This window comes from Callithrix jacchus, chromosome 4 (assembly GCF_049354715.1).
Source record: "Callithrix jacchus isolate 240 chromosome 4, calJac240_pri, whole genome shotgun sequence".
Lineage (NCBI taxonomy): Eukaryota > Metazoa > Chordata > Mammalia > Primates > Cebidae > Callithrix > Callithrix jacchus.
The window spans coordinates 59,619,978-59,635,243 of NC_133505.1; the positions used below are offsets into that span (position 1 = coordinate 59,619,978).

Sequence of the window (15,266 nt, forward strand, 5' to 3'; positions counted from 1 at the left end):
TAAGGATGTTGAAGATTGGCCCTTCTGGCTTGTAGGCTATCTACTGAGAGATCTGCTGTGAGTCTGATGGACTTCCCTTTGTGGGTAACCCAACCTTTCTTTCTGGCTGCCCTTAGCATTTTTTCCTTCATTTCAACCCTGGTGAATCTGATGATTATGTGCCTTGGTGTTGCTCTTCTTGAGGAATATCTTTGTAATGTTCTCTGTATTTCCTGGACTTGAATATTGGCCTGCCTTGATGGGTTGGGGAAGGTTTCCTGGATAATATCCTGAAGAGTGTTTTCCAGCTTGTATTCATTTTCTCTGTCACATTCAGGTACACCTATCAAATGTAGATTAGGTCTTTTCACATAATCCCATATTTCTTGGAGGTTTTGTTTGTTTCTTTTTACTCTTTTTTGTCTAATCCTGCCTTCCTGTTTTATTTCATTGAGTTGATCATCGACCTCTGATATCCTTTCTTCTGCTTGGTCAATTCGACTGCTGAAACTTGTGTATGCTTTGCCAAGTTCTCGTGTTGTCTTTCTCAATTCCATCAACTTATTTATGTTCCTCTCTAAGCTATTTACTCTCATTAGCATTTCATCAAACTTTTTTTTTTAAAGGTTCTTAGTTTCTTTGCATTGGGTTAGAACATGTTCTTTTAGTTCAGAGAAGTTTCTTATTACCCACTTTCTGAAGCCTGTTTCTGTCAATTAATTAGACTCATTCTCCATCCAGCCTTGTTCCCTTGCTGATGAGGAGTTGTGATCCCTAGGAGGAGGAGAGGTATTCTGGTTTTGGGTATTTTCATCCTTTTTGCACTGGTTTCTTCCCATCCTTGTGGATTTATCTATATGTTGTCTTTGTAGTTGGTGACTTTCAAATGAGTTCTCCAAGGGATGTCCTTTTTGTTGATAATGAAGTTACTTTTTTCTGGTTTTTGTTGTTGTTGTTGTTTTAGTTTTCCTTCTAACAGTCAGAACTCTTTGCTGTAGGACTGCTGGAGTCCAGTCCAGACCCTGCTTGCCTGGGGATCAACTGAGGCAGATGGAGAACAGTATAGGTTGCTGCCAGTTTCTTCTTCTGTTATCTTTGTCCCAGAAGGATACCTGCCAGATGTCAGCCTGAGCTTTCCTTTATAAGGTGTCTCTGGATATACTGGGGTTGGGGAGCTGCTTGAGGACACAGTCTGTCCCTTATGGGAGCTCAAGTGCTGAGCTGTGAGCTCCGCTGTTCCATTCAGAGCTTCTGGGCAGGTAAGTTTAAGTCTGCTGCAGTGGAACTCATAACCGCCTTTTTTCCCCAGGCACTCTGTCCTGGGAAGGTGGAGCTTTGTTTATAAGTTCCTGATGTGCTGCTGCCTTTTGTCGGAGATGCCCTGCCCTGCGAGGAGGTAACCAGGTTACAGTCTGCCAGCAGAGGCATTGCTGAACTGCTGTGGGCTCTGGCAAGCTGCAGTGCGAGCTTCCTTGTAGTTTTGTCTATAGAAGTATATAGTTAGAACTGCCTCAGTAATGGTGGACTTCCTCAGTAATGGTGAACTGCCTCAGTAATGGCTGACTGCCTCAGTAGTGGTGGACTGCCTCAGTAATGGTGGACACCCTTCCCCCCACAGAGCTGGACCATCCTGGGTCCAGCTATTTGGAGGCCAAGTCAGGCAGATCACTTGAGGTCACTAGTTTGACATGGTGAGCCCCCAACATGGTGAAACTCTGTCTTTACTAAAAATACAAAAGATTAGCAGGGCATGGTGGTATGTGCCTGTATTCCCAGCTACCTGGAGGCTGAGGCAGAAGAATCTCTTGAACCTGGGAGGCAAAGGTTGCAGTCATCCGAGATTGCACCACTGCACTCTAGTTTGGGCGACAGAGCAAGACTCCATCTCAAAAAGAAAGATTGGCAAAAAAGGGCAAATGTCAGAAGGAAGCTTTGCTCATGATATTGGCAAAGTGTAAGACTCACTGGGGGCATGACAGGTCTTGCAGAGAGAGTAGAGCCTGAGCTATGGGAAAGAAATTATTCTTTGTGCAGAGGATATGTCCCAAGGAAGTCTTGGGAACAAGCAACTAAGTCAGAGCTGGTCGAGATCTGCTCCATTGTGCAGTAAGGAGAGAGCTCTTGAGAGGGTCTGGCCTTCAGGTGGTCCCTGTGCTGACAAGAGGCAGTCATGCTGGCCTTTGTGTGCAGTGAGGCTGCCAGCTATATAGCCTGGTTTCTGTTGCTTATGGATATGGTCATAGGTCAATGGGAGGTTAGTGTGAGAAGCCTGAGCAGACTATGGCAACCTGTGCTCCTGATAGTCAGTAAAGAGTGTCACATAACAAGGAAAATTCTGAAAATCATTCAGCTTCATATTAGAGTTTGCTGAGCTGTGGCACCTCCTCCTTCCTTTAACAATCTGGACCAATGGTCTAAAAAGCAGAATGTGAAAAAAAATAAAATAAAACTGAAGATACTGTAACAAATGAAACAGGGCTCTGTTTGTCCTTTAAATGTTTGGCTAAGCCTCGTTTGGTATGTGGGTGATTTTTGCCTAGAGTTTTCCTTTCATCCCAACAATTCTGCAAATCTTCTAGGGTAAACTCTTACCGCCTTCCATGTATTCTGTTCCTGGTGGTCTAACAGAGAATTTCAGGGTCAAAGTAAATGACAGGGACCACAGAGAGTTCTCACAGTTTACAAGGCCATGGTCTTGCTGTCAGAGGTCTAAAGGGGCCAGAGACAAGGGCTAGAAAAGAAAGAGAAGGAGCAGAAAAGCTAAGTAAGTTACAGAAATGGATCTAATCTTGTTTGACAAAGGAAACACTGACCTGTACATAGTTTCCTCTGAACCTTTTCTGTGTGGCTTTTTTAAGCAACTGAGAAAGAAATACAAGCAAAAAAGACCCAGAGATAGGTAGATAAATATAGATAGTTGCAGAGACAGATGAACAGACACGCATAGGAAAAAAATGAACTATAAGTAATCATGACATTGCCATATATTTTCCTAAAAAACAAAAAGGCCACTTCTATTGACTCAGTCTTGATTTTCAAATAACAGATTAAACCAATACAGTACATTCAGTTCTTTATTCTATGCTTATTTGCTGAATACATTTTACACCTTTCTATGTACTTATGCATTAAGAATGTATTAAGTACCTACTAGTACTAGAAACTGTGCTAGGAGTAGAAAATACAAAGGTAAATATACAAAGTCTCTTACCTTACTTAGCTGAGAGCCTTTGCCTCAAGGTGTGCTGAACCCGTGGGATGTTTAACAAATGTTGGATTGAGTTGCACTGGTATTGTCTCATCTTCAGTAGGGTTGGGACCTGGGACCTGGGAGCACCTGTTTCACCACTTTCCTGGCATTAACTGAGATAATGCATAACCACAAGTCAGATGATGTATGTGATCCTTTGTCCTTCTTGTTAGAATCTATCTCTAAGCTTTGAATTTGAGAGAAGGAAACACGTCATTGGCATAAAAACCACTAGAGCAGAAGAGTCCAGGTTCTTGGCTCTCTGGCTGAGGCATAAACTTTTCTTAGCAGAAAGTCACCACCTTCATTACCAACACTACTCTGTCTTCATTATTTGCCGGATAGACTCATGTGGTGAATGCCACTAAAACGAGATTAGGTTTTTAAAAAAATTATCGACACTAGGATTCCTCTCCCTGCCCCACCAGATGCATACATGTTTGGAAAGAGGTGAAGACTAAATGTGCTGTCGATATCGAGGTGGGATGCAGTTGACAGCTGCACTGTAGTTTCATATCATCAAGAAAAGCAAACTCAAGTGGATAGGGCTGTGTTTATCCTTTAAAGTAGAAAAGTAAACTGATTTGAAGTAACAGTTCTTTCCTTTGGCATACTTTGTGACAGTTTTGCCTTATTTTCATATAAGTGGACCTCATTTTTCATGTTGGCTTTTATCTTTATATTTATGCAGGATGTCTAAGAAGTGTGAGGTTCCAGGGGTATTTTCTTATGGTTTGTGCAATTTGTTAAAAAACTGTGGATGAATAACAGTTTGAAAATTATATAAAGCTAAAGCCAGTCTGTCCAGAATTTTTTTTCTCATTTAAAAAATTCACTGAAAGTCCAGAATTTTTCATATCACTACACCTTATGCCAAGACTGACCTCAAAATGATCAATTTAATTAACGCTTTCCAGATTTCAAGCACCATTTAAAGGAAAAAAAAATCAAAATACTAAGTGAAGAACAGATATCAAGAACCAATTTTAGATTTAGTTTTCTAGAAAATAAAAGCTAAAAAAAGTAACAGCAGCTACCATCAACTGCCACCATTATTTTCCAAATGACCTTTGACATCACAAAAGGAAGAAGAAAACAGCTTCATACAAATGGACAATCCCTTCAATTTAATCAATTCAGAGTTTTCAAAATCTCACAACATTGGCTTATGTTTCCCATTTTGCAACAAACCAACGACAGATTCTCACGGATCACTGAGGGAGCAGCCTGTGGTAACTCCTGCCCAGCATCACGAATTGCAGTAATCTGGAAGGAGAAAGTCTGGCACAGAGGTCGAGTCCCACAGGCCTTCCTAGACAGAATCCAGACTCTAGCCATGAGTAAATCTTGGATGTTACTCTGAGCCCCAGTTTCCTCATTCATAAAATGGAGTTACTGGGAACTACTGGACTTTACCCTGGGAACTACTATGTGTGATCAATCAGTTAATGGACGGAAAGCAACAAGCAGAGGGCTTTGTCACAGGCCCACTACAAGAAAATTTTCTTTATCTCCTTCTCTGTTTAACAATAAGGCCTGAACCTTACTCCTTTTTTTCCCTAGAACATCTTACAGTGAGCTTTGTATTAAGGAAGTAGTCAATGAAGATTTGCCGCATTCAATTTGAATGAATGTGACTCAAAATGCAGTGTTTGTTATGCCTTGTTTATAGTAAATCACCTTATTAAATTTATAATAAATCTCTTATTTAGTAATTACTCCTTGTCTTGTCTCCCTTACAAAGTCTGTGTAACTTTTGGATTTAGGGATGATATCACTCATTTCTCTGCTATTACCTTCCTCCCAAGTACCTGGCACAGTATAGGTTGTATCCTAAAGGCTTTGTAAATACTTGATAATTAGTTGCTGATTAAAGGACACAGTCTTCCCTTTGTCTGGGTGCACTGAATTGTGTATGTATGTGTGTGTCCATGCATCCATTCTTATGAGCCTTTTTTTTTTTTCTAGAAATCTCACTCCAACTTGGAACTTGGGTGATAATTCTGAGTTTACAGACATTCAGCAAGGATGATCAGATTGCATGTTTGGAAAAATCTATTTCAAGTGTGATAGCTTGTGTGCCTAGGGCAAGCATTCTTTCTTTTCCTACTAATAACTCAACAGGGACAGCAGGCAATAGCACTGCTTACAGGTTCTTCATTCTTCACAGGTGAGGACAGTATTACCTTGTATAGGCAACTGCATTTTACTTAGTGGTGATCTGATTACCTTGATCTTAAGCATTTTAACTTTGCACTATCCATGCCCACAGAGAGTTGGCAAAATGAGAAGGGCCTGTGGAAAATACACATCTAATTTTATATTGCAGTTGTATTGGTAATTGCCACTTAACCAGCTTTACTGCTACTTCTAGAGGGAAGTGAAATTACATGCACTAATAAGATTCTGGAGAAATGGATATGATACATAATACAAGAGTCTTCCTTGATGAAATAGCTAATACTAAGTACATATATGGAAATCTAATAAATACATTTTTTATTAAGGATAATTTTTCAATAGTCAATAACAGAATCACTGGGAAAGACCATCTACGGAGTGTATGCTATGTTCCTACATCTTTCTGAATTAAAATGGTATTTTTCTCTTTAATGTATTTTTGGTGAAGGTTCATCAAGACTGGGATGTGGGGAAAGAAAGGATGCTCAAAATACTTTCTAAACCCTTCGAGACTTAGAGTCTTCACAGTGACTTAGATCTAACCATATCAAAACTTAGGAAATTCTAAGAAAACGATTCCATGATATTGGTAAATTGAACATGATTACTATGATTAGTGTTTTCTTTTTATCTTATTAGATATCATAGTTTGATTAAACTGTTTTGAAAAGCCAACTCACTGCAGTGATTTATAGCAGTGGTGTTAAATCATGTTGAGTTTTTGAAAGCATCCTCTGTGAACCAAATGAAAAGTACCTGTGTTTTCTGTTATCCAGTTTATTGTTGAATACTATTTATTGAGTGTCTGCTCTGCTTTCCATGTAGCTTGATGCAGTGGTTCTAATCTCAGTGAATTAGCCCTCGTGTCCATTCTTGCTTAGCATATCAGGGCACCAAAATGCAAGTACAAAAGTAAGTAGCTATACCTATAGATAGGAATGGAAGCACCAAATTAAATATAACTAATTTCTATCAACCCCTTACTCAGATCTTTTTTTTCCTTCCCCACCCTTCAGCTCTTAATATTGGAACTAAATGACTTTTTAGGGGGAAAAGGAGAGTTCACCTTTTTTTTTTTTTCAGAAATTATAGGCATGCCCTGAACCACTCTAATTTGCTATTAACAATTTGTTATGCAGCTCTCATCTTTGAATTTATCTAAACCCTTCCTATGCCTATTTCTACTTTCAGTTCATATAAATAATTGACATAATAAATTCCACATGTTAACTAATTTGCAGTTAAAAACTTCCTTTCAAACTTCGGCAATGTTCCCCCAGATTTGCTATCACAGGATAGAGTAAAAAACAGTGTCTCTAATCATTATCCCCACTTCACTTCCATCACTTTCAAACTGTAGTTTTATAATCTTTAAAATGTTCTTGGCATTGAAAACAACCACAACAATAACAACATTTTATGGAAGTGATTTTTTGAAAGATAACTTTATCTAAATGTAAAATTCAGCCAACACTTATAAAATTGATGCTGGTGGCCAGGCAAGGGGATACAAGGTAGAACAAAATATAGTTCCTGTCTTCCAGGAGCCCTCAGTTGAGCCAGAGAGACAAAGTATAAACTGATGAGTATAACACAAATACAACTGAGTTGTGTAAAATGTTATGGTTGGCAACATAGTTGGAAGAGAAATTACTCCTGAGAGGTAGAAATCAGTGAGTTATTCAGAACTGAGGTGATACTTGAGTCTTAAAGGGAGAGAAGCCTTGTCACAAAGATAAACAGTGATAAGCAATTAGTACAGGGGTTAGGACATGGGTTTGCAGTCAAAGAAAGCTGCATTTGACTTGTATTTCTGCTGCTTCATAGATGTGTAACCTTAGGTAAATTGCTTTACCTTCTAAACCTAAGTTTTCCTCTGAAGCACCATGAAAATAATGATGATGCACCTCTATTTTTGTTGAGAGGATTACCTGCTATATGTATGCATAGTTTGAATGTATGTGTTCCTCCAAAATTCATATGTTGGAACCTAATACCCGGCATGGTAACATTAGGGAGGTTGGGGAGCTTCTGGGAAGTGATTAGCTCATGAGGACTCTGGCCTCATGAATGGATTTATGCCCTTATAAAAGAGCTTGAAGGGAGCACCTAAATGCCTCTTCACCTCTTCCACACTGTGAGGAACCAACAGCACACCCTTACCTAACACTGAATCTGCTGGCACTTTGATCTTGGACTTTCTAGTCACCAGATCTGTGAGAAATAAATTCCTCTTATTTATAAATTATCTAGTCTATTTTGTTATAGCAGAAGGAATAGACTAAAATAGTGTGTAAAACCTTTAGCATTGTTCCTGCTACATTTAAGCATTTATGAGATAACTACCATCATCGTCATCATAACCATCATCATTTTGACTATTCAGATAGAGATCCAAGTTCTGTCTTCACCTAAAACCCTTAGAGTAACCTTCAGTTGTCTTTTGCTCTTTCATGGTTCCTAACGAAATGTGTCTAGAGCCTTAACTCTGTGAATGGACTTGATGAATATTTACTGGAGGCTGAAGGCTGGAGTCTGGGGCTATGGGGACACTGAGAAAAACACAAAGACATCACAGAGCATGCTGCTGAAAGCATGGGCCGTAAACTCTATATTTGAATCACCAAGGACACTTGTTAAAATTCAGATTGGTAGACCAACCCTGTGTACCTACTTAATAAGAGTCTTTGGGATGAGACTCCAGAATATATTTAATGAGCTCCTTAGGGCAGTTCATATACATACATTCTAGCATATGAACATATTTTTCTATGTTAGCTCCAGTTTGCTCAGGATCATTTGTTTACTAGAGGTTTTTCAAAAGCCCTTGAGTTCTTTTTTCTTTACAGCTTCTCACCACAACTTCCTGACAGAATCATTTCTAATTTCATACAGTTTCCTTGGGTACTTTCTTACCTTCAACTACAAGTTACTCTAAGTGAAACTTCAAATTCTTATGCAGTAGATACTTTGCCTTATCTTCCCGCTTAGGCATCCTGCATCTAGCTTGATGCAAATCTATTGCTAATATCTCTATCCTTCATTTGTTAGATATTAGAGATTTCTAATATCTGTTTCTCTATCTCTGACAGCTTAAACACACACCTCTTTGGGGGAAAAGCTCCATAAACTCACACTGACTCCTTGTCAGTGAGAAATTCAAGTGTGTTTATTGTTGTACAAATCTTTATCTGCAACATGGTTTTGTCCAAGGTCCTTTCCATAAAAAATTGTTTTCTGTTCTATTAGTTCTATTCTAGTCTATTAGTTCATTTTGCATTACTATAAAGGAGTACCTGAGACTGGGTGATTTATAAAGAAAAGAGGCTGTCTGTCATAGTCTTCCCCAAAGAAGGATAGTGGGACATGAATATGCATGTAGGAATGCTGCATAGGTATCAGTTGCAACAGTCTTATACTTCACCCTTTCTGTCTTAGGGACCATTTATTGGCTACAGAATTAAATAATTATGCCTTAACTCTTTTGTATACATAAGAATTTTACAACTATTTGGTGGTTTCTTAAACTGAGAGCTTTCAACCCTTCCAGGAATAGTGGATAAAGATATGCAGAATAACTATGCAAAATCAAAGATCCTGACTTTAAATTTGATGCCTTCAAAGGAGAAGCCAAGGGGTATAGTAAAAAGACCTTGATTTAACATCTGTTTCTCAGGGTCAAGAGAGTAGGGTTCAAGTGTGGCTCCAACTCTAGCTGTAGGAATAGATTCAATTCACTTTGTGTTTCAGGTCTTCGGAGTATCAGTGTTAGGGGTTGAATCAGAGGGTTCCTAAGGGTCTTTCCATATTTACCATTCTATGTCCGTGTGTAAGCTTATAATTCCTCCCTATTTAGAACTCACTGAACTGTCAATATTATGGTATTGTAATTGAAGGACAAATTATTGATATACACCTTGAAGTTAATATCTGTGATTATATGTGTGTGTGTGTGTGTAGTGTTAATTATGAATTTAAAAAAAATTAAGCATGTTAAATTTAAGTTTATTTGAGCAAATAACAATGATGAATTAGGCAGCACTAAGAACCAGAAGAGACTCAGAGATCTTTTCCCAGCAATGTTAACAGTGAGCTTTTTTTGTTTGTTTGTTTCAGACGGAGTCTCACTCTGTCACCAAGGTTGGAGTGCAGGGACTCACTGCAACCTCTGCCTCCCAGGTTCAAGTCATTCTCCTGCCTCAGCCTCCCAAGTAGCTGGGACTGCAGATACCTGACATCATCCCTAGATAATTTTTGCATTTTTAGTAGAGACGGGGTTTCACCATATTGGCCAGGCTGGTCTCAAACTCCTGGCCTTGTGATCTGCCTGCTTTGGTCTCCCAAAGTATTGGGATTACAGGCATAAGCCACTGCACCCAACCAACAGTGAGTTTTTATAAAACTGAACATGAAAGCAAAGTAGAGAAATCACCTAATTGTCTATCGCTAGGTAACTGCCTTACTTGGGGATGGTGTGATGAGTTGGCTGCCTATGACCGATAGAAAACCAGGCTATTTATTCGTTACAAAAACATAATAGTCCCAAGTTAGGTTTTAGTTTATTTACTTACCAAGTTAGATTGTGGTTTCTTAGGTAGGAACCTAAAGTATGAGAACAGGCTCAAATTAATGGTCTCCTGCTTATTTAATAATAATATATATTTTTATATGGTATTTATATATTACTTTATAGTTTCTACATTTTTACATACCCCAGTTTTAGAATAAAAACAATGCTTTGAGACAGGTTTTACAAAATTATTGTCTATTTTTCAAACAGAGAAACTGAAGCTAAGAAAGTTAGATGATTCACTCCATGACACACTGTTAATACATGACAGAGATGGAACTTAATCTAGTAATTTTTGCTCCATGCCACATAGCTGCTCAGATTTGAATAGAGAAGATAATGTTTCTTTGAGCATAAAGTAGGCTTAACAACTGTGAAGCCAAAACTTCACCCCAAGAAACAGCACAATGAACTATAGTATCTAATGAAGTTAACAAAACTACAACAATCCATGGCTCTCAAGAAGATGGGCAGGTCTGTTCAGGCTGCTAGTATGTAAGATAAAAATGAAAATATCTAACATTTTTATACAACATTGCAGTTTTCAAATGACATGCAAGTGTCTTTTAAAGAAAAACTCAAGCAAATTATTAAAGGCTGAAACTGAAGCTCAGATAAATGCCATCAGATAGAGAGATTCCAGGTTTTTTGACTCCCAGACTCGAGTCCCACTCCACATGTGTTCCTAATATCTCTATCCCTCCTTCGATCACTCCCCTCTTTCTGTGAATATCTTATCCCCCACTTCACTGCTTGCATGTCACAGTTTGCCTGAGACTGACAAATTTCCCAGGACATAAAATGTTCAATGCTAACTCTGTGAAATTCCCAGGCAAACTGAGATAAGTTGGTGACCCTACCACCACATTTTTAAAGTTCTGACACATAATGGCACAATTCGCATTTTACACCAGGCAATCAATGGTTAAGTCCACAGGTCTCTGGGATCACTAAGTGACCCATCTTGTTATCAAGATGAAATAGGAATAATAACGATAATTGTGTAACCAAGATCTTGATTATGATACTAATCAAAACATTTGCCATAACAATGTCAATTATCATTAAATAGCATTTCCTTACTTACAATGTGGGAACCAAGCCAACAATATAATAAACCACCCACGATGGAGTGAGGAGATGTTATCTTTGTTCTGGAAAAGGACCACATAAAACAAACTCTAGAAAATTATTTATAAACTGATGTGATAATTTGTGTGTGTTTTTGAAAATTGTTAGGTCCTTAAAGTGCACTTTCGTTAATTCCAAAACAGAAAATGTCACTCACCCAGAACAGAAATTTTCTATAAAATGTAGCCACTGGAAGACATGATACTCTTTCCAGTCATATATAGAAAACAACTTTGTAGAATTCTTATTTCTATTACTTATTTTATGACATTTATATAGCTATCAAATGCTTTGAAACTACCCTGACTATAGATGTATTTCTCTTTTGTAGTCTCTCAATTCCAGTATCATTGGTGAATTTATTATAGTACTGAACTTTTTAATTCCTGTCAGATTAGATTAAGTCAAATTACTTCTCATTCTAGTATTGATAAAGATCTTGTTTGACAGCAAGAGTGACCTCTGGTTTCCTCCCAAAGACATCTTATCTGCAGAATAAATTGTCAACTCTTTCTTAAAGGATGGCTGATACACATCTTAGGTGTTTCTCCTTAAAGAGAGTCAGAGAACACGAGGGAAAGGGCTGAAAATCATGGCTCAGCACATCTAAGTTAGACACAAGGAGGGACTACCTGGTTTAATGTTTGGGAAATCCTGGGATTTATTCCTAACTTATGCCAAAGAATTTCCTTACATGGAAATATTAAGTAGAATCTATAAAAACTAGGTAGATTTGAGAACAGTTGTGACCAAAGTTGTAGTGAATCGTAAAAGTTTGATTGGAGGGTAAGCAGTGAAAGTTGGGGGATAAGAAATTCGTGGGAAGAGGAGAGTGGTTACATTTGAAAAGGTTATGATGTCATGCATCTCTAGATTTGAATGTGTTTGGATCTAGATTCAAAGCTGAGTAGCATCTCTAACCAGCTTCTTTCAGTCAGGCTGCTAAATTTCTAAACTTTCATATTATTTATATGAGATTTTTTTTCTGCTTTCTTAATACAATATGGGAGTAAAAACAATAATAGATATTAATAACTAGTTGCATGCCCCTATTTTTTTTTTAGATGAGAATACTTGGGTTCAAAGCTGTCAAATGGTTGACTCATAGCTATACAACTGGGAATTCGCAGAGGATTTCCAAATCCAGGCTCCTTGTCTCTTTTCACTGTGCCTTTTCATTGAACCTCTCTTCTGATCTCATTTATTACATTTAAAAGGTGTTTTCTCCTCACTATGTGGTAGTCTTACTTCTATACAAATAATCATGGCAGGTTGCTGGATTAAAAAAAGCTATGTCATCTGTCTTATAGATTTCCTATTCTAGGTTGGAAATTCTGGTAGTGCTCTGAGTCTCTAGTCTACGAAGTTCTTGATGTTCTTGATGCTGATAACTCATTTCACTCATGTTCAGAGTGAGGGGACCACTTGGTTCTGCAGAGTTATTAGAAAATAAAATGTATATCCCCAAATAGGAAGCACACAAAGGCTATGATGCAAATTGTGTGAATAGACACAAAGTGTGCTACAACATAATAAAATTAATTTTGAAGAGATATAACGGAAGGTAGATGTTCAAAGGAATATTATTCTGTGTATCTAGTCAAATGATGTTTGTACAGTGTTTGGACCCCACCTTAAAAGGCACCATCAGTTTCAGTTTCTTGAGGCACAAGGGCTATCAGTTTGAGAATCATAATCACATCTAAATTTAAATGAAGAAAACTGTTACCAAGAAGGATCATCTATCTTTTTTGCAGATATCCGCCTTGCTCATTTCTATCCTGTTACATGCTGTGAGCAAAATATTTTTGCTTAATTCAATCAAATTGAATGTAATAGATGAAGAGTTGATGCCATACAACTCTTTACTATTACTCAAAGTTAAATGTTTTCACAGAGAATACATTTGAAACTACTGAAAAGAATTCATGGTCTGAAAACATTCACAGAGAGGAATGACAAATGCATTTGCCATAATTGGGAAGCATTTTTGGAATGTATGCATCACTTCAGAGTGACAGATTTGAAAGGTAACGTTTTTTGGTTCTGGTGTATTTGTTGAAACCTCAAACTGCATTTGCTATACATGATAATTTTCAAATTGTTTGTGTTGAAATATGGATGGCAGGTTTATCAAGTGAGTTAGAAAACATGTTAACATTTCAATCTTATCAGGCTCTGAAAATTATAGCAGTGACTTTAAATTAAAGGTTTGATGACATACTCTTGTTTTTACTAGTTTAAAAAATATACAATAAAATCGGTCTTTTTCTGAGATCAGGAATTAGACTCTAGTTGGTCAAATATCCACATTTTGGGATGGAATTATGTTCAATCACCCTCTCTAGTTTCAGATATTCTTAATGGCTGGTATAGAGATGTGTTTGATTAAAATACCAGTCAGCTAAATTAACTACTTCTTAATTCATAGTTTGTTATACAGAAATCACTCAGCCTCTAGAGTTTAGTCAAATGTCTCTGAAAAGATGTGTGTAAGTACTAAAGACACATTGTATATGTGTGCAGAGCTGCACTGAGCTTTGCATGGTGGGTGGCATTCCATCCCTGAGCACACACTAAAACCCAGAAGGACTCAGGCAAAAGTGTGATAAACATAAATGCTCCACACATTTCCAAACATTTGTTGATAGCAAGAGAAGAGGTACTGACTTCGGCTGAAAACTTTTGATCAGACAAAAATAATATAAAATACGAAAAGATAAAGAAGAGCTGATGAGGGGTTATATAGCCTAGAGAAAATTATTTATCCCTGGGCCTCAGTTTCTTCATTTGTGTAATAAGGTTAAAAATACGGAACCGCATAAGATTATTATTAATGTGATAATAATTAATGTGATAACACATATAAAATTCCTAGTGAATCTCCTCATAAATAATAAGCAAAGAGTATATAATTAATTAATTGCTATTGCTTCTTTCTTTTCCTAATTTTAAATGTTCTTTTCATAGAAAAGGCTAGACTTGATTGCTAGGCAAGGAGGGCTATTGTGGCAGATGCATCCAGACATGAAACAAAGGGCCTCAGAAAGTGGGATCGGGGATGTAGCTGTTTTAGAAATGGAATATATTCCTACAGCAGATTTGAAAATTTCACTTGATTGAAATTTATATGCATAGTTCACTTACTGAACATTTAATTTTCACTTGAAAAATAAGTTTTTCTTGATGTCCAGCAAAAAGTTTTCAATGCATAGGTTTTATCTGTTGCAGATTGGTTATAACCAGCAGTAACCTCTGAGGAGTAGATATGACCCTCAGATTTAGATATTTCAAACTGCTCTTCCTGATAGAAAGAAAAAAATAGACTAAGTAGTTACTGGTCACTTTTCTGAAAATTTGGCTTCTAGAGGAGCAGCAGCCTTAGGTAGGTGTCTTTCCAAACTCTCATGTATGTTAGTTATTTATCAGTTTTGAGTGTTATAAATCCTGTATTCTCTTATCTAACTCTTCAATTCTGTGTGTTTTTCTAAAACACAATTTCATGTACTGGAACTGCAGGAAGTACTTTTTTTCCCAATAGTGTTTAACTTGTTATAACTTCTTAAACCTGAAAGAGTTTGCCAGAGATTCCAAAGTGCATCAAATATCAGTGTCTGATTCTTTGTTGCCTCTTCAAACATACCTTCACAGAAAGGTCAAAATGTTCTCAGCCTTCAGTGTCTCTTTGGAAATGGAAGCATTTCAGAGAAGAAACTGTTCACTACAGGATTCATTGTTTCCAAGATTCAATAAACACTTACTGAAAATCCACTTGTGCTAGGCCAAGGTCAGGAAAACCAGGATGGGTCTCATGGACAAGCTAGTGAAACAGATAAAGAATAATAGTGGTAACAATGACTCTAGTAATAATGCTTATTGACTCAAATGTTCTAGGTAGTTTTCTGAGCACATAAAAGCAATAAACAATTTAACTCTCCCATTAATTATATGAGGGGCTTATCATTATTGTTTCTGCTTTACAAATAAGTAATTGAGGCTAATGGAAATATATTAATAACTTATTTAGTGTCAGGCCAAGCAATCATTTAATGGTGGCTCCAGGATTTGAACCCAGGCAACTTGGTTTAAGACTTTAGCCCAGAGAAAGGTGTGATTTGCAGCCTAGAGGACCAGAGGGGGAGGTTTCACAGAGGA

The 15,266-nt window shown here is 37.4% G+C and overlaps 1 long non-coding RNA gene across 1 annotated transcript; it reads right to left on the bottom strand.

The window, feature by feature from the left end:
- Positions 1-3,212: 3,212 nt before the first annotated feature.
- Positions 3,213-14,957, bottom strand: LOC118152683 (uncharacterized). Its single transcript, XR_004741413.1, has 3 exons — positions 14,873-14,957; positions 9,982-10,012; positions 3,213-3,342 (listed from the first exon to the last, which is right to left on the bottom strand). It is a non-coding gene; the product is annotated as an uncharacterized LOC118152683 (long non-coding RNA).
- Between the last annotated feature and the right edge of the window lie 309 nt (positions 14,958-15,266).